This window comes from Leuciscus leuciscus (genome assembly GCF_965113295.1).
Source record: "Leuciscus leuciscus genome assembly, chromosome: 1".
Classification (NCBI taxonomy): Eukaryota; Metazoa; Chordata; class Actinopteri; order Cypriniformes; family Leuciscidae; genus Leuciscus; species Leuciscus leuciscus.
Window position 1 is genome coordinate 57,434,574 of NC_138725.1, and position 19,634 is coordinate 57,454,207.

The 19,634-nt window shown below is 41.6% G+C and overlaps 1 protein-coding gene across 9 annotated transcripts in view; it reads left to right on the forward strand.

Annotated features, from left to right (window-relative positions):
- The window catches only part of gjc1 (gap junction protein gamma 1), a 36,805-nt gene that overhangs the window by 9,725 nt on the left and 7,446 nt on the right, over positions 1–19,634 (forward strand). For 2 of the 9 annotated variants that reach the window (XM_082162580.1, XM_082162587.1), the window contains exon 2: positions 690–734. The exons of 2 other annotated variants lie outside the window; for them this stretch is intronic. The gene's annotated coding sequence lies outside the window, so the exon portion shown is untranslated. Of the gene's footprint in view, positions 1–689; positions 735–778; positions 1,334–1,414; positions 1,598–18,402; positions 19,571–19,634 lie in introns of those variants that run through there. 5 more of the 9 variants (XM_082162581.1, XM_082162579.1, XM_082162578.1 and 2 more) reach the window with 4 other exon arrangements.

Sequence of the window (19,634 nt, forward strand, 5' to 3'; positions counted from 1 at the left end):
AGACCAAGAAAGAAGAGAGAGAGCGAGTCCATAAGGAGAGTAAAAGAGAGATAATGAGGTGAGCTGAGGTAATGTTGACAGTTCCGCCGAGTTATTTTACTCACTGATGAATTATGTGTGGATGTGTGTGTATACAGCATTGTTTTCTGCATCGCTATTTAGCGGCAGTGCTGCTTCACAACAGCGAAAATATATTACCAAGGTTGTTTGTTTGCAGTTGAATGTGATGAAATTTTAAGACTAGCTGAAGAAAAAATTATGCCAAGACAATAAGTAAACAACACTTCCTCATGTCTTTAATGGCTGCACACAAAAATACAGTGCTCGAACACAGTCTGATTCACACACGAATTACTCTTATCAGCCTTTTCTTTTACTGAATCATTCAAAAAGACCAATGGTTTGTCAATCAGTCAAATGAATTACTTATTGAATCTTTTCAAAAGATTTTTTTTTTTAAATGTTTTTGAAAGAAGTCTCTTATTCTCACTCAGGCTGTATTTATTTGATCAAAAATATAGTAAACAATGGTAAAAGACTAGTAGTATTATTTTCTCTGCTGTTCACGCTTGGTTTTATTGTTACATTTGAAATTATATAGAAATATTATAACAAATATATAATGACTTGAGTAACTTGTTGATTGACTACAACAGCAACATTTTTTTTTCTCCATTCTGTCTCATCAGCCTCGTTGGTCAAAAATTCACGGAGTGACAGAAATGGCTTCTCAGGTCAGTAGCCATTGTACAGTGCAGTTCTTGATAAACCTCCTCATTTATACTTGCAAATCAAAAGCTCAATTTGTTTTTACGGATCATTTGTTTACGTCATTCTGTAAAAAAAACAAAGCTAATGATCTCATCATTTGACAGAACACTGAGCTGTAGGGATTTAATCCTGTGGCTCTGAGCATAGATATTTGGTCATTATAACAAGCAATTTAAACTAAATCTGTTATTAGGAGGTGATGAATCTTAAACAATGTCTAATGCTTGCTTGTGTATCATTACAAGAAGATTATATTGTATTAATTATTATATTTATCATATTAGTACCTTCAGACAACAATGTGGTTTCCACATTCTAGCTTGTGTGTGTATTTAAGTGTGTTTGTGTAACCGGTAACGATTATCGTTTTGATTCTCATCAATTTAACAGCAGTCTAATAAAGACAAGAGCTCCAGAAATGACAGAAATCAATACCATAATCTCTCTAAGTGTTTGTGTGTGTGTATATTTTGATATTGCAGTCATGACTCATGAGGCATTTTTACTTTTCTTTTTAGCAGCGTATACTCCACCACATCATTAGCAGGACCTGTGTGTTAGTGTAAGCATATTTACTGTGTACATACATGTTTTAGAATTAATATTACATTCTACACATAATGAACCAATTTTTACATTGCAGGGCAAGCTAACACTAACACTATGTCAGAGTCGCATAGACTCATAAGAGTACAGTACCCGTCTATGGTGGCTGAATAATGATCAGAGAGGCAGAATAGAGGTCAGGGTGAAGCAACAGATGATAATGGACATCTAGTGAGAGAGATGATGAAGGCAAAGGACGTGAGCAGGGTGCCAAATGCAGGTAAAAATTGTCTTTGGCAATGAAGTCTATAGTGACTTTTCACCTCAGCAGGCTTTAATCGTAAATTTACATGGTGGAAGTCATATTGTAAGAATCAGAAGAATTACAAGTGTCAGTTAAGACATTTATGATGTTACGAAAGATTTGTATATAAAAAAAAGGCCTTTGAACTTTCTATTCATCAAATAATCCTAAAAAAGTTCATGGTTTCCACAAAACATTAATCAGCACAACTGTTTTCAATATTGATAATAATAAGAAATGTTTCTTGAGCATAAAATCAGCATATTAGACTGATTTCTGAAGGGCCGTGTCACCGTGTGTAATGTCTACTGAATATTCAGCTTTGCCAAAACAAGAATAAATTATATTTTAAAATATATTAAAATGGAAAATAGTTATTTTAAACAGCAATATTGTTAAATATTATTACAGTTTCATCAACCTAATGTAGCCTTGTTGAGCGTAAGAGACTTCAAAAACATTAAAATACCATACCGACCCCAAACTTTTGAATGTTAGTGTTTATAAACCTGCCAATGATAAATGAATTATGTTTCACCGGATGTAAAGGGGTGTGCGATTTTGAGTAGATTTTGTCTGAACTTTTGTTTTGCTGCACATCTCAGCTCTTTTTTTATTCATTTCATTCATCAATTCATATTTTTTGCTGAACTGCACACCTTCTTGAGATGTGCTTACACTGGTCATTCACTGTATCATCAATAGGTGCCTGTCATGAAACTGGAAAAAGTGGGTGAAGGGCTCTTTATCAGAGTTTTGGAGAAAGTGCGTCTAATTTGATTTACACTGTTCTGCTGTGAAGTTACCAATCCTGCAAACATGCTTTGCATAACCCCCAAAAAAATCCTCTTAGATGGAAAAGATGGTAAAGGCGAGAGGAAAAGGATGGATGAAGTTAACAGTGACACACAGGCGCAGATGAACAGATGAATAAGGGACAAGGGAGAGCTGAGAGAAAGAAGGGATTGGGGGAAGGGTTGCTGGGGAGATTAATCCCATTGCGTTCACCCTTTTACATAGACACATACAGTACATACAGTCTGTGATCCATTTTTCTAACAGTTCTCTTTTAAGATGAAGCATAAATGTGTGCATGCATGGTGCACGTGTGTGTGAGGATTATAGATGTAAAATAATGGCCTTTTCTGTGAAACGTACATGAATGTGAGCAGTATTGTGTATGTAAATGGCTGTAGCGTGTGTCTATTCAGAGCAGTCTGTCTCTCTTCCCCCAAGTCATTTACAATTTCTGCATGGTTTGATGAATAAGCTCCAGTGTTTGTGTGGATGTGTGTGTTTATATAGATAGATATGAGAGAGAGAGAGGTTTGGGTTGACCTCCGTTTTAAATATACACCGTTATCTTCAACCATGCTCTGTCCTCTCTGTGTTTAAAAATGACATCTCTGCAGGCCACTTTTTTTTCTTTCTTTTTTTTTTTTTTTTATCACAGTACATTACCATTCATAGAAATGCTGGGCAATATTATTATTGCATTCATTTATAAAATGCTTCTCTGGAGCACTTGTGCTGGCATTCTCTTCTTGCCTCTGGATTCCCTCTGTCACCTCACTGCTGTCTTACAAATGGACTCAGCTGAAGGAGAGAGCTACAAAAACTGCCTGGATGCATTGTGTGTGTGTGTGTTTTCTGTTAAATAATGTGAATTATGCCATTTAAATCTTCTGCCTGAAGGAGCTCAACTGTAAAGAGCACACTGCCTTAGCTAGGCTTTCCAAAAACATACACTTATTCACACACATCTCACGTGTACACACTTGCACTTTCTAGTGTAATAGTTGTGAAGCTTGTTATTTTTAACCACAAGCCCACTACTGCTCTCATTGCTTTGCTGTACAGATTTGTTGTTGGATTGTTGTGGTTCCAATGGACCCATTGCTTTGAGACAGGAAGTACTGTGAAAAAAATGGACCCTTTGCTGTGTGAGAAAAGTAAATACACGACCGTTCAAAATAATGTTTTGTAATAATTTAGTTTGTTCATGTTTTGAAAAAATATATATCATCAGTGTTTAAAACAGTTGTGTGGTTTAATATTTTTGTGAAAACTGATTAAAACTAATTCTGGATTATTTGATGAATTACTGCCACTTTTTAAGTTAATGCATCCTTGCTGAATAAAATAATTTCTTCAGACTCAAACATTTTAACAGTACTTTACGTCAAATTTAAAATGACAAAACTGAAATTGGAAAATATTTATGTATGTCACATTTCGCAAAGAATCTAATTGGTTTAATTAAAAGGAATTAATGCAAAATGGAGAGAATAAAAAGTTGCATTTTTATTGTTACTTTTTGAAAGAAACAGTCCTCATTTTAAGTTGGACATAATATTTTGTGCACTGAGTGATTCAGTTGTCAACTCACTGAGCTAATTATGATTCAGACCAGTGAGACTCATGAGTTTAGATTCAGGCAAATTTCTTACGAAGAACCGGCCTCAAATCACTATTCACTCGTATGTTTATTTATCTTGCACTTAGCCAGAACAAAGTGATAGAAGGATGTGTTGATTTCTTTTTATTACTTTGTGGCTCCTTCTTTCTCTGATGTCACATCCTATCTCTGCAAATTCTCAGCACAGCTTTATGCCCCATATGTGATTTGCATCTAGCATCTCTTTCCAGGTAACGGCACTCCATTCACATAGTTGTGCAATGATACATTATACACTTCCAGCTTCCCCCAGAGCTTCAGCAGGACATGCCAGTCTGTCTGTTTAATTAACAGTGTCTCTGAGGGGATTCAGCATATTAGACATACAGCAGTTGAACACAAACGCACCAGAAATGTGTAAACGCTGGTGTGTGTGACTCCCGTAGGGGATCACTAATCACTTTACCCTAACATTAGCTAAAACTGAGCAGATGTTCCCCCACCAAAAGATCTTGAGTTATCCTTAATGAGAGCATCCACTGCAACACCTCTCACTTCTTATCTGCGGCCCTCTCTTTAATGAAAAATGTACAGATAGTCGCAAATGAACATCTTCACCCAAACAGGCAGATTAATGACAGATGAGTCACTAAATTTATAGATATAGGTATATTTTCTTCAAGTGTGACTCTAAATTTGGACCACACAGCCTCAAGCATCACAGAATCTCTATCTTCCTCGACATGCGTTCTTCTACATCTTTTTTCTCTTCATTTAGTGCATTGTACCCTCCTGCCAGTTCTCTTTATCTCACCTTTTCAGCCTGCCTACCCCTCCCTTCACACTTGTGCTCAATATATCTCTCCTTTCATTCTCTCACTCCCTCTCCTTATAACACCTTTATAATTTCATCTCCTATATGTATATTTTTTGCCTAAAAGCCTATCAGTAATCAAAGTTGTCAGGGTGTCAGTATGAAAAACATACTTAAAAAAAACACACATTTAGCTGACTCAAACTTTGCCATTTAAGAGATGTTTTCATGATGTAATAAACAGCTATTTTTCCCCTGAAGGTGTTTTGATTAATCTTCTTCCTGCTATAGTCAACATGTACCTAATAGTAATATCTCACCTCATTTCATATTGGTAGGGAAGGCAATTTTCAGAGCGTCTAGCAATAGCAAGTTAGCTTGGAAAGCATGAGATCCCACCCTCCCTTTAGAGTGTCTCCAAAGCAACGCCTTCAAAACACATGAACGCACACAGCAGAGTCTGCAAAGCGTCACGAGACGAGAGACGCTAATTAAACTTCCTCATGTCTCAAAGCACATAACATTACTATAATAATGAACATAACTTAAAGAGCACTGACCTGTACCACCTGACTGCTGCAGATTCATTTCGGCGTTGATAGTGTTGACATAGAAACGCATAAATTCGAGTCACGAACCGCTTCAGGTACAGTATAACGTCAAGGGTTTCCATCTCTTCCAAATTGCAGTAGTGAACGCAGTCACTACTGCGTTCAGGAGGAATCTGACTGGTTCAGGAGGAACCTTACTGGTTGCAGTGTTCGGTGACTGACGTCTCTCTAAAACTGCATAGCATGAAACGCGATAGCGAGTGAGATGTCTGCGCGAGCAGGGTGTGCGGAGGTATGAAAATTCATATGTTGACTGGCACGTAGGACATTAAGACCGAATGCAATGATTGGACGAACTTTTTATGGTTCTACGCCTTCCACAGACGATATATATAGATGTAAATACATTTAGACCACTTAACTTTGTGATTGCGATCAGGATGTGAAGAGACCAGTATAACAAAAATGTTTCTGGAACAAATTAACTTTTTTATGCCGGGATCGATGCCGGGTCGGGACCTAGTAACATTGCCGTGTTCAGTCCCGGAACGCGCGCTGTGTGAACAAAAGCCGTAATAATGCCGTGTCGTAGTGATGACGCTGAAGCCGGGCTCGTTCTCCAGCTGTGAAACGGTACGTAATGCGCAAGTTTATGATCGAATCAGAGAAACAAATGCACAGGCGTGGTTTCTCGAGAGAGAGATCGCAGCTCATAAGCAAACTTAAGACGCTGCTGAGATTACAAGTCACATCGATGTCACGTGTCTTTACGGCATTTTTACGGGTTGTGTGTGAACGCACTCTCTAGCCCCTTTCACACAGAGATTCCGGAAAATACACGGATAAAGTGACCCGGGATTTGACCCGGGTTCGTTTGATTTTGGTTCATTCACACTGCCAGTGATTTTCCGGAATCAGAGAGTGCGTTCACACACAACCCGTAAAAATGCCGTAAAGACACGTGACATCGATGTGACTTGTAATCTCAGCAGCGTCTTAAGGTTGCTTATGAGCTGCGATCTCTCTCTCGGGAAACCACGCCTGTGCATTTGTTTCTCTGATTCGATCATAAACTTGCGCATTACGTACCGTTTCACAGCTGGCGAGCGATCCCGGCTTCAGCGTCATCACTACGACACGGCATTATTACGGCTTTTGTTCACACAGCGCGCGTTCCGGGACTGAACACGGCAATGTTACTAGGTCCCGACCCGGCATCGATCCCGGCATAAATCCCGGGTCGAGTTTGCGTTCACACAGAAGGCGCTCTGGCAATTTGCCGGCAATTTGCCGGGTTCAAAGCGCTGTGTGAAAGGGGCTTCTGATTCCGGAAAATCACTGGCAGTGTGAATGACCAAAATCAAACGAACCCGGGTCAAATCCCGGGTCACTTTATCCGTGTATTTTCCGGAATCTCTGTGTGAAAGGGGCTTTAGAGAGAGACCAAGAAAGGGAGCTAGAGAGAATGTGTCTGTTTTTTACTCTCGAGTTAAGGCCCTGATATACTTAGTCAATGATTTATCCGTGCAAATCTTTGTAATCCGTGTAATCTTTAATCAAAATAAGTTCCATTTCTATAACAACATCTCTTCACTTTTCTGACATGTTCACCAGTGTGAGGGCGGTACAACCTGTCACTCACGTGAGTTCACAGCAATAGTAAACCGCAACAAAATCAAGTCCCGGACTACAATTTCTAAAAGAGTCTTTAAATTCAAAGTTTTTAAATCTTTGGGCTTAATCATTTGTGATTAAAAAAGGAATATAAAATAAATAATGGAAAGATGAATCGCCTCTTGCAAATATAAAAGAGAAAGTCTGCAGTGTGTTTTTGCATCTTGTTACTAAACTTGAATGTTTTAATTAATCGTTAAATTAATATGTGATGATTTAATACACTGATGGCCTATAATTAACCGCTAAAGTTTGATTAAGGGCTGTGTGCTGTTGGTTTTATCAGGAATTATAGACATAATAGGTAGTGCATTGTAATGAACTCCAGCAATAAACTCCAGCTTGTTTCCTTAATAAACATACAACGCTAGCAAGCAAGCTCACCAAATGTTGGTAAATATTTGCTGCTGTTTGTGCAAAAATGTGTGTAAAACTCACCGCAACCACCCCAAGATGAGTTTTACATTGAAGGTTAAGATGTAAAAGGTTTTTTTACATTTTATTCATGTTTTGCCTCTGTAGGAAGTATATAAGGCTTTCCTTCAGAATACTTCTATGAAAAACTATAATCCCAAAATAGATGCCGCATTTATCTCATATCGTAACAGCAAACATTTTAATCCTACACACCTCCCAATTTGTTCTTCACAGCGCTGTCTGCCTTCTTAACACTAATTAAATATCTGCCCTCCCACCACTAATTAAAAAGTGTTAGGTACACAGGCGGGTGCTGGGATGCCTGGGGAGGTGGAGGTATGACAACCTTTCTCTCTCTCTCTCTTAGTTATGTATTTAGCAGGGTTTTTGTGTGAGTAACTGTGTATTCATGACGCTTACAAACGCCTCAAGCTGTGCTCCAACACATTATGTTTACACTCCAGTACACCTCCCCTCTATACATACGGAATCATATATGTATTTCCTAAGTGTAGAATTGGCCTATACTGATCACCGATACGATCACCAAAATAAATAATACTACATGATAAAAGAAGGCTTCAAATAGACCCACTGGGGTTATTTAGATACTCTTAACAACAAAGTATAAACTTTAAGTATAAAAAACATGTGCAACATAGCATTCCTGTGAAATAAATAATACAAATAAAAAACAGAGAAGTCTTCTTTATCAACATAAAGTAATCAAATGTAAAATCAGTGCATATAGGGCTGGGTATTGTTAAAAAAAAATCGATATCGAGACCGAGACCGATATGATACCTTGATTTCGATACCGGTTCCTGAATGATACTTTTCCCGAAACCATTTATGAAATACGTTTTAACAAGATTACATTATACATTACATCAAAAAAACTGTGGTTTTATTTGTTCAGTTTGTTGACTTTTTTACAGACTCAATGAAACTTGGGGGGGCAGAATATATGCCTCGCGCTCAAGCACACGCATAAAGCTTGCCGCAAAGCACTTGCAAAAGTAACCTAATGATTATGAATGTGTGGGGGAAAAATAGCAAGGAGACATTTTGATTGTTTATTAATAAACTAGTGTTTTCTGAGTCAGTGTTGGCTGCAAAGATGTTGACGATGCTGACTTGTCATCTCTGCAGTCTAATGAACGCACACGCGCCTATAGAGAGAAATGAACATTTAATTTGTATTACATAATCAGAGAGTATTTGTTTTCAATTCAAATTGGTTTGTTTTGTCTGTGAGGCAAGTAGTTCTACGCTAAGTTAATTTATGTGACGCGCTCCAGTCGAAGACAGAGCAACTTTCTGCTCTTAAGTTTATTCCGTGCACTGTCAAGTGCTTCATCAGATTTGTCGTGTCTTGGCAGCAATTATCTTGTCGCAGATATTGCATTGCACGCTGTTGGCATCGAGCCTGCTGAAATGTAGCAACACTTTTACATCTATAGGGGTTGGGACGCTTACAGACTACAGCCTCACGTGTGAGCCACGTCTATGGGCGTAACTGGCATAAACTAGTGTTTTTCCTTGATGCCTAGCCACAGCCAATCATGCAGCATGCTTATTAGCTCACTGATGTTAACGAGATTTGGTACCGAACGACAAGACATTTTTGATACTCTATGGTATCGAGGCAATTCGATCAGTGCCTAAAAAGTATCAAACTCGATACCCAGCCCTAACTGCATAGTCTTCACTCTATAAATTAAATATAGATTAATCTATATTTATACATAGATTTAGGCTGCTGTCACTTTAAGACCTAATACACGGATACAATATACCATTTACACATGCAACTTATTTCCAATCTGTTTATGTTCACTTAAGACATAACCAAGCTGGGCATTTTCAAATATTTCTGTGTGTATTTGACCGTTTAGGCGCGAAGCTCAAAGAACACTTTGCTTGTCCGTGCTCCACTCTGCCTCGGACCGCTCACACAGAACGGCACTTGGGGAACAGTATCTCTTTCATGGTTTGATGCAGTTTTAAGAACTCTTTTTATTATCAAGCAGGTACTGCAGTTTATTAGCCTGGGAAAACCCAGACAACTTCCGGCAAATTTAGATTTGCTCTGCAAGTAGTCTGGCAAAGAGCCCATTCAAGCCCATTTCTAATCCGTCGAAATCGCGGCACCAATCAGAAACGTTGGGGCGGGCTTTACATGATGACGATCGCTCTGATTGGTTTTAGGTCTATCCAATTGCGCCCAGAGGCATTTGAGCGACGTCCGTTGGTGAAGCGCAGCAACTTTTAAATGCATTATTATATTAAAATTGCAAACACATGAGGACAGTCTCCATGAAAGACCCACTGGCAGATGAACGTGCTTCTACATTTCTCTCCGAAACGGTAGGAAATGAAATTAGATTTAATAGAGGATTTTAACTGTGACAAGATGATTGACAGGGCAGTTTACGTGACAGGATGCACGCGACAGATCCGTCCGATAAAGATGACGAAGTAGTATGTCCCAAAGCTTGCCTACTTATTTGCTACACATTCAAAAGTAAATACCTTTTCTTCACAAAAAGAGTACATACTTTTATGGCGTAGTGTAACTTAGGCGAATTGGAAGCAGCATATGGCTTTACACGATGACGATCGCGATCGCTCTGATTGGTTTTAGGTCTATCCAATTGTGCCCAGAGGCATTTGAGCGACGTCTGTTGGTGACGCCCCTTTGGAAATGAGTTATTAATGGAGCTTTGCCAGACCATAACTCAGTTACTACTGAGAATGGTCTGGGTTTCACCAGGCTAGCAGTTTATCAACAGTAGACTGCATTTTACGACAATCACTGTTCTACAGTTGTGGTCAGAATTAATGGCACCCCTGGTAAATATGATAAAAAATGGCTGTAAAAAATAAATCTGCATTGTTTATCCTTTTGATCTTTTATTCCAAAAAATTGCAAAAATAGAACCTTTCATTGAAGTAAAATAATTCAAAGCACGGGGGGAATCACATTATTAAATAAATGTTTTTTTCCTCCAAAACACGCTGGCCAAAAATATTTTATTAAATACTTTTTGCAAACTCCTTTTGCCAAGATAACAGCTCTAAGTTTTCTCCTGTAATGCCTAATGAGCATGGAGAACACCTGACAAGAGATCAGAGACCATTTGGGCTTAAGTTAAGTTTAGGCTTTTAGGGAGGAACGAAAGCGCCCTGCTGTTAAGGAAAGAGATTCACTAAAAGTTTCTTGCTGTCATTGCTAGTTGTTGTCTTTGCAATGTCCTCGCTCTCCACAAAGACGTTTAACGATCAGCGCCTGATCACACACTACAAGACATTCTTAAGATTATTTTTCCAGATTTAGCACCTCATGTGATCTCACGGCAGATGTAGACAAAATGGATAATGTGTCTCAGTACATTGCTGTAGACATTATATGAGGACACATTATTCGTCCTTCAGGTCGATCGCTGCAAACCAATCTCGGGGACGGATGCATTCGAAGATGCGTTTCTGCATGAGCATTTTGAACAGTAGCTTGTGGAGACTCGCAGGTCCAATATCGGTCGTAACCCACCACTTTTCTTGGGTACAATGAAGTAGGGGCTGTAAAACCCTAACCTCATATCAGCTGAAGGGACCGGTTCTACTGCGTCCTTCGCCAGTAGGACTGCGATCTCCGCTCGCAAGACGTGGGCATCGGCTGCTCTCACTTTAAGTGGAGTGGATAGCCCGAAACTTGGGGGGGACGCCGGGCGAACTGAATCGCATAGCCGAGCCTGAAGGTCGCAAGACGGACTGGGGAGCGCTAGCCATGCTCGCAGAGACCATACAAGCGGGACCAAAGGGACAACAGGCGCACCCGCTGTGGGGCAGCGAGGTGGAACGCAGGGACGCGGCTCGGAGGGCTCTCTTTGTGAGGTGGCCCGTAGCGGGGTCTGAGTGTGCTGTGCAACACTTACCTGGTTCCACAGGGCAGGGGGCACAGAAGAAGGCTTGGTTGCGTTCTTGAACTGCACGCTGCTGGCCACTGGCGGATGAGAGTGGTTAGGATTCTCTCCTCCCACTGCTCTCCAGGCCCTCTTCAGACCCAGAGATAGAGGAACTGCTCTCTTTTTTGGGTACCACTGTGACTCAAGTGGCGGAACAGAATTTTAACTCAAAAGGTTCGCTACCCGGCCCTCCACCGGAGGAGAGCAGCTCCACCCATCTCCGGGTCGCTCGGAAAACTTTTTTTTGCAGAGGACGACACCCTAGGTGACGAGTAGACTGAGGGGTGGCCCATGAGGGACTCTGATGGCACGTCGGGGGAAGCTCCTAGGTCTGCTACTGACTGCGGAGAATTGCTGGGCTCAGTCCTCGACAGTGTCGCCGAAAAGGCCACATGTGAAATGGGAGTGTCGAGAAAGCGTACTTTGATGACCTCTTGGACCTCTGAAAGGTAAGCCAGGGTTGCTTCTGGACTAGCAATGTGGACATCATCTGGCCGAGGGCCTGCGCAGTGACCTTGATCACGGTTAGTCCACATGCGTAGCTCAACCCCGGCTCAGAACTACCCTTGTGCATTAAGAGTGCCTTAGCCTCAAATGCAGGGTGGAGGTGGTCTGCGCACAGCCACCCCACCATTGAGGTTAATGAGATTTTAGCACTTTTCGCATTCCATATTTTTGGCACCAATATAGCTCCATACTGCCCAGTTTCAATGCACATTCGCGAAAAGACCCGGATAAGCATGGCTGTCAACTCTGAATCTGAGTCAGCATAAGCACACACCATTGCAGTGGGAAGCTCAGCATCACCCTCATTTCCAGAGCATAACAGCCCTCTCAGCAATCGACATCTGATCCTCAGCTGGAGCCCTGAATGAAACGCAAGGTTCCCCCATATACCGTATTTTCCGCACTATAAGGCGCACTTAAAAGCCTTTAATTTTTTCAAAAAACGACAGTGCGCCTTATAATCCGGAGCGCCTTATATATGGATCTGGCGCCTTATATTAATGTCTGTAAAACAACCGCTGACTTAAACCTTTTGTTTATACTTTCGCCTGGCACCGGAGCGCGAGCCTCCGCTGACTGCGCGCGCCCCTCCCCAAACAGACGAGACATTTATACTTGACGCAACTGTTTTGTTTTAGACTGAACACCAGACCATACAACTGATTTAGACGCGCAAACTGGGTGCCGGTGTGATGAGATGTACTAATATCCGTCTGCTCAGGCGGAGGCGCGCGCGCTGTCACAATGACGTCATTTTGCCGCGCGCGCGCCTCCGCATCCGAAGATGCACGACTTTGAGCCGAATCTGCCCGAGCAGACGGATAGTAGTTTTTTATTACCTTCGCGCTCATGCGGACGCGTCGAGTATAAACAAGGTTTTACAGCTCAGCCACTTGTTTTTTTCATATTTTTTTGCAAGTGGTAGATCTTGGTTTACATTTGGACTTTGGATGTGATCTTAGGCTTGAAAAGGTTGGTGACCACTGCATAACGCAAACCCAGTCAAACGTTTGACTGCAGTATCTTCTATTCTATGCGCCTTATAATCCGGTGCGCCCTATATATGAAAACAGTTCTAAAATAGGCCATTCATTGAAGGTGCGCCTTATAATCCGGTGCGCCTTATAGTGCGGAAAATACGGTATATATATATATATATAATATATATTTGAACACCCTGCTATTTTGCAAGTTCTCCCACTTGGAAATCATGGAGGGGTCTGAAATTGTCATCGTAGGTGCATGTCCACTGTGAGAGACATAATCTAAAAAAAAAAATCCAGAAATCACAATATATGATTTTTTAACTATTTATTTGTATGATACAGCTGCAAATAAGTATTTGAACACCTGTCTATCAGCTAGAATTCTGACCCTCAAAGACCTGTTAGTCTGCCTTTAAAATGTCCACCTCCACTCCATTTATTATACTAAATTAGATGCACCTGTTTGAGGTCGTTAGCTGCATAAAGACACCTGTCCACCCCATACAATCAGTAAGAATCCAACTACTAACATGGCCAAGACCAAAGAGCTGTCCAAAGACACTAGAGACAAAATTGTACACCTCCACAAGGCTGGAAAGGGCTACGGGGAAATTGCCAAGCAGCTTGGTGAAAAAAGGTCCACTGTTGGAGCAATCATTAGAAAATGGAAGAAGCTAAACATGACTGTCAATCTCCCTCGGACTGGGGCTCCATGCAAGATCTCACCTCGTGGGGTCTCAATGAGCCCAGAACTACACGGGAGGAGCTGGTCAATGACCTGAAAAGAGCTGGGACCACCGTTTCCAAGGTTACTGTTGGTAATACACTAAGACGTCATGGTTTGAAATCATGCATGGCACGGAAGGTTCCCCTGCTTAAACCAGCACATGTCAAGGCCCGTCTTAAGTTTGCCAATGACCATTTGGATGATCCAGAGGAGTCATGGGAGAAAGTCATGTGGTCAGATGAGACCAAAATAGAACTTTTTGGTCATAATTCCACTAAACGTGTTTGGAGGAAGAAGAATGATGAGTACCATCCCAAGAACACCATCCCTACTGTGAAGCATGGGGGTGGTAGCATCATGCTTTGGGGGGGGTTTTCTGCACATGGGATAGGGCGACTGCACTGTATTAAGGAGAGGATGACCGGGGCCATGTATTGCGAGATTTTGGGGAACAACCTCCTTCCCTCAGTTAGAGCATTGAAGATGGGTCGAGGCTGGGTCTTCCAACATGACAATGAATCAGAATCAGAAAGAGCTTTATTGCCAAGTATGCTTGCGCATACGAGGAATTTGTCTTGGTGACAGTAGCTTCCAGTACACATACAATACAAAGTGACAAGACAAGTGACAAGTAACAGGTATAAATAAAAAATAGAAAAAAAATAGAAAAAGATTATAAATTATAAATATATATAAAGTTATAAGGTGCTATAATGAAATGTCTGAGGGAAGTATTGCACATGTTTGTTCCACAGTAGGGGAACATTTAAGTGTTCATGAGGTAGATGGCCTGGGGAAAGAAACTTTTCCTGTGTCTGGTTGTTTTTGTGCTCGGTGCTCTGTAGCGTCGACCAGACGGTAACAGTTCAAACAGAGAGTGTGCTGGGTGTGACGGGTCCAGAGTGATTTTGCGAGCCCTTTTACTCACTCTGGATGAGTGCAGTACTTTGAGTGTGGGAAGGGTAGTGCCAGTGATTCGCTCAGCAGTCCGAACTATCCGCTGTAGTCTACGGAGGTCGGTTTTGGTAGCAGAGCCGAACCAGACGGTGATGGAAGTGCAGAGGATGGACTGGATGACAGCTGAGTAGAACTGTACGAGCAGCTCCTGTGGCAGGTTGAATTTCCTCAGCTGACGCAGGAAGTACAGTCTCTGTTGGGCTTTCTTCACAATAGAGTCTATGTGAGTGTCCCACTTCAGATCCTGAGAGATGGTGGTGCCCAGGAACCTGAATGACTCTACTGCAGTCACAGTGCTGTCCATGATGGTGAGTGAAGGGAGTGCAGGGGGGTTTCTCCTGAAGTCCACGATCATCTCCACTGTTTTGAGCGTGTTCAGCTCCAGGTTGTTATAACTGCACCAAAGAGCCAGCTGCTCCACCTCCTGTCTGTACGCAGACTCGTCACCGTTCCGGATGAGTCCGATAACAGTAGTGTCGTCCGCAAACTTCAGGAGCTTGACAGAGGTGTCTTTAGAGGTGCAGTCATTTGTGTACAGGGAGAAGAGCAGTGGTGAGAGAACACATCCCTGTGGAGCACCGGTGCTGATGGTGCGGCTGTCGGACGTGATTTTGCCCATTCTGACTAGCTGTTGTCTGTCTGTCAGAAAGCTGGTGATCCATTGACAGACGGAGCTAGGGACAGAGAGCTGGGTCAGTTTGGTCTGGAGCAGTGATGGGACGATGGTGTTGAAGGCAGAACTAAAGTCCACGAACAGAATCCTTGCATAGGTCCCTGGTTTGTCCAGATGTTGTAGGGTGTAATGCAGTCCCATATTGACCACATCATCCACAGACCGGTTTGCTCTGTAGGCAAACTGCAGGGGGTCCAGCAAGGGTCCAGTGATGTCCTTCAGATATGCTAACACCAGTCTTTCGAATGACTTCATGGCCACAGATGTTAAGGCAACAGGTCTGTAGTCATTGAGTCCTGTGATCTTTGGTTTCTTCGGGATTGGGATGATGGTGGAGCGTTTAAAGCAGAAAGGGACTTTGCACTGCTCCAGTGATCTGTTGAAGATCAGTGAGAAGATAGAGGCCAGCTGGCCCGATGCACACAGCCAGCTGGCCCGATGCACACAGACAATGACCCGAAGCACACAGCCAGGATAACCAAGGAGTGGCTCTGTAAGAAGCATATCAAGGTTCTGCCGTGGCCTAGCCAGTCTCCAGACCTAAACCCAATAGAGAATCTTTGGAGGGAGCTCAAACTCCGTGTTTCTCAGTGACAGCCCAGAAACCTGACTGATCTAGAGAAGATCTGTGTGGAGGAGTGGGCCAAAATCCCTCATGCAGTGTGTGCAAACCTGGTGAAAAAGTACAGGAAACGTTGGACCTCTGTAATTGCAAACAAAGGCTACTGTACCAAATATTAACATTGATTTTCTCAGGTGTTCAAATACTTATTTGCAGCTGTATCATACAAATAAATAGTTAAAAAATCATACATTGTGATTTCTGGATTTTTTTTAGATTATGTCTCTCACAGTGGACATGCACCTACGATGACAATTTCAGACCCCTCCATGATTTCTAAGCAAAATAGCAGGGTGTTCAAATACTTATTTTCCTCACTGTATATATATATAAATATATATATCATATAAAAAAAAAAATTTTGAAGGACCATCAATCCCATCCAGAAGCTGCACAGCTTGTGATGCGCTAGAGGCGGAGGGGCCCTAGGGGGTTGGTTCCCTGAAGGAGACATCTCCTGGTGGTCACCAGGGAGGGCGCTGCAACAAAGAATAGGCAAGGGGACCGCGCACCTAGAGCGCCAAGCGAGCACTGGGTTACCGTGACAACCGCGCTGTAGCCCGGCAGCTCGACGGCACACGACACGCTGAGGAGCGAGAGACCCGTCTGGGTTTTGCCCGGAGGAGGCTCTCTCTGATCTTCATGGTCTCCCAGAGTTTTGAGCAGACCTGCAGCTGTGCTTTTACACACAAGCGGCAGCTGGCCAACAACAGAGGGGACTCAAGCTTTCTGGAGAAAGAAGAGTCGCGACCAGCGTGTTGACATTACCATACAAAACCATGAACCACCCATGATCACAGTCTCAACATGTTTGCCCAGGCATGCAAGACCGTGATTGTGGCCGTCAGTGAGGACAGGAAAAGACCGCATCCAGAAACACACGGGTGGAATGTCATCTTTAGAAAGACGCAACTCACACCCATGTAAGCTCTTTTAGGAGTCTCGCTCTCTCTGTGCTGAAGCACACAGGGGGAAAGGTAGCGGCAACACTGACAGGGAATTGCAGCCTGTAGTTTGCACTCACTCTCATTGAAGGCACAACTCTTACCAGCTGTGATAACAGCCTTTTAGCGCTCTCAGACAGCGCACAAAACCAGCTGTAAAAAAAGCTTTTCAGCGCACAGAACAGCGCACCGTTACCAGTTGCGAGCTGTTTGTTTTTTTGTTTTTTTTGCTCAATGAAAGGCAAACAATAATAATTTAAAAAAGAGAGAAAATCGACCCCGCTGCCTTGCCATGATATCAACACCGATGAAATTGAGAGGTTCTCCTTAAAGAGCACGTTCAGAAGACACTGCTTGCAGACAAGAGCAAACATGAAACGCTCGGCTCTGAATCGAAAAGCTGAAGATGCAATGCACCTCCTGCTCATTATATACCCGCTCTGCGAGGCAAAAGCAGCTGCTGCAAATCATTGCATGCCAATGTTCATTGGCTCGTTTAGTTACACTCGAAGTAGATTGGCTCTCTGGCGAGATTCCTATTCATCGGTCATGACGTACGTCGAGAGTGCCGACTGATAGGGAACATAATGAATGACTCTCTGAACCAGTTCTTTTTATGGAATCAAAAACGTAGTCAAATTTCCACCACAAATTACTCTTTTATAAATATTTAATTTTTTCCTTTTTTCTCATTTCCTTTTGAGGGATTAATGTTTTTTTTTTTTTTATAAATTTCTATTTATTGATTTTGTTTCTTTAATATTATTTTACTTTAATATTTGTATTTGAGGTGGTACATTGTCTCTTTATGCACGCATTAAATATGAAGAGTGATGGTGCCAATAATGTGTTTCAAGAGTGCATGCTAGTAATTGAATAAAACAACAATTAGACAGAGATATGGGTTTATATTTTTTTATTAATTGTATCGCCAGGATCCATGACTGCAGCATGGGACAGAGGCCTGTTATTAAAAGGGCTTGGCATTTCCTGATATTTTTTATATCTTTTGCCGGGAATTATGGGAAATGTAGGTTTTGGGACAATATTTGTTTGGGTCGTTTGTTCATTTTAATGTGTTGTGTATAAAGTATATTTTTGTGTGTTTAAGTTTATTTTTATTATTGCTTTATGGTGAATGTGATTTCATATGTTTATGTAGTGAGGTTTGAACTGAGATTGTGCGAAACCCGTTATTATAAAATGGTTTGGTCTGTTTCATTGAAAGGACTTAATTTTCTGTGGCTGAGTTAGTTCTGGTTAGGGATCCCTGGAGAAATCATCTGAGATCCAGAACTCAGTAATTTCCTGGTTTCCCATTCATTCGTTTTTTTTCTTTTTCTCTTCTTTTGCACCGTTTTGTAACCAGTACATTATAATGAATTTTGCAGTCAATAAAACAAGATTTTGATGGCTCTACGAATGTTTTGTGGAAGAACCTATATATATATATATATATATATATATATATATATATATATATATATATTTATATAATCACTGAAAAGACACTGTTTTAACACTGTTCTATGTTTGTTTTAAATTTAAATCTTAGCAAATGAATTTAAAGTCTTTTTGCAGTCTTTTTGTTTTTTAGGAGCTTCTTGTTGGTGATTTAAATGGATAATTCACCCAAAAAGCTAAAAGCACAGAACAAGGGTCTATAGAGCAAAATATAAAATCTTTATTGTGCGGCCATTATCAGGTTCTGTCATGAATTAATCACATTTCATGTTGTCTGAGAAGTCTTTCGCATTGATTCCCGAGCCAAAATCTACAACAAACGTCTTCCATAACAAATCATAATGTTTTCATTAAACATTCCAACGCAGGAACGCCTCACTGTCTACAAACTAATGTACTCACATTAAATGATTGTTTCCTTATCACACTTGGGGAATGTGTCGAATTTTAATGAGATTTTTCCCACTGACTGTCTGTGGAAGTAGCTGTGAAATCCTACGATTGTAATCTCGCCTCACTCTTTACTGTGAGAGAAACGCATAAAGAGAGAGTGGGAGAGATAAGAACGAGGGGGAAAACAGGGTTTGGATAAGAATGCGAGCGCTGGAGATCGCTGGAAGCTCTAATTTAAGCCATGACCAAAGATGGTCAGATGAATAGAAGAGCAAGCATTAAGAAGTTCCCTTCCTTCCAGCAGTGTGCTGTGGAAGTGCTAGAGAGAGAGAGGTTTTAGAGAGGAAGAAGAGGGGGTAGGTGATAAGGTTATGGGAGAGATATTGCTTACTCGCTTATCTGTGACAAGTGTGCATGTCTTGGTGCTTGTGTGTGTAGAGGAAGGAGGTTGCAGCAATCTTGGTTTCTTGTTACAGGCTGAACATCACCCTTGATTTTGGCTTTCTTCTCTTGTTCTCCCCTCATCATTGTCTGTTCCCCTGCCGTCAGGGATATTAACCCACCCAGCCTCCCACATCAAAACCGTAACACTCCCCCTCAAACCACAACCCTCTCTGACCCAGTTTTTTGGGGTAAAGGGCTATTGTGCACTTTTGAGAGTCTCCCCCTCGCGCATTCTTCATTGCGACACATGCTCGTGTACACGCATACAGTATGTGTGTGTAGGTCTCTTGTGTTTCTGTAAGGTCAGTTGTCTCTGATCTCCAAGACTGCTCTTCAAAAGAGAAGCATGCAGAAATGAGAAGAGGGAAAGCAGACAAGGAAAGGCACGAAAGACAGAATGTCGAGTATGTGTGAGTACAACTTTCACGGCGTGTGCTTATGTGACTTAACAGACGAATACATCAGTGCTGTTTG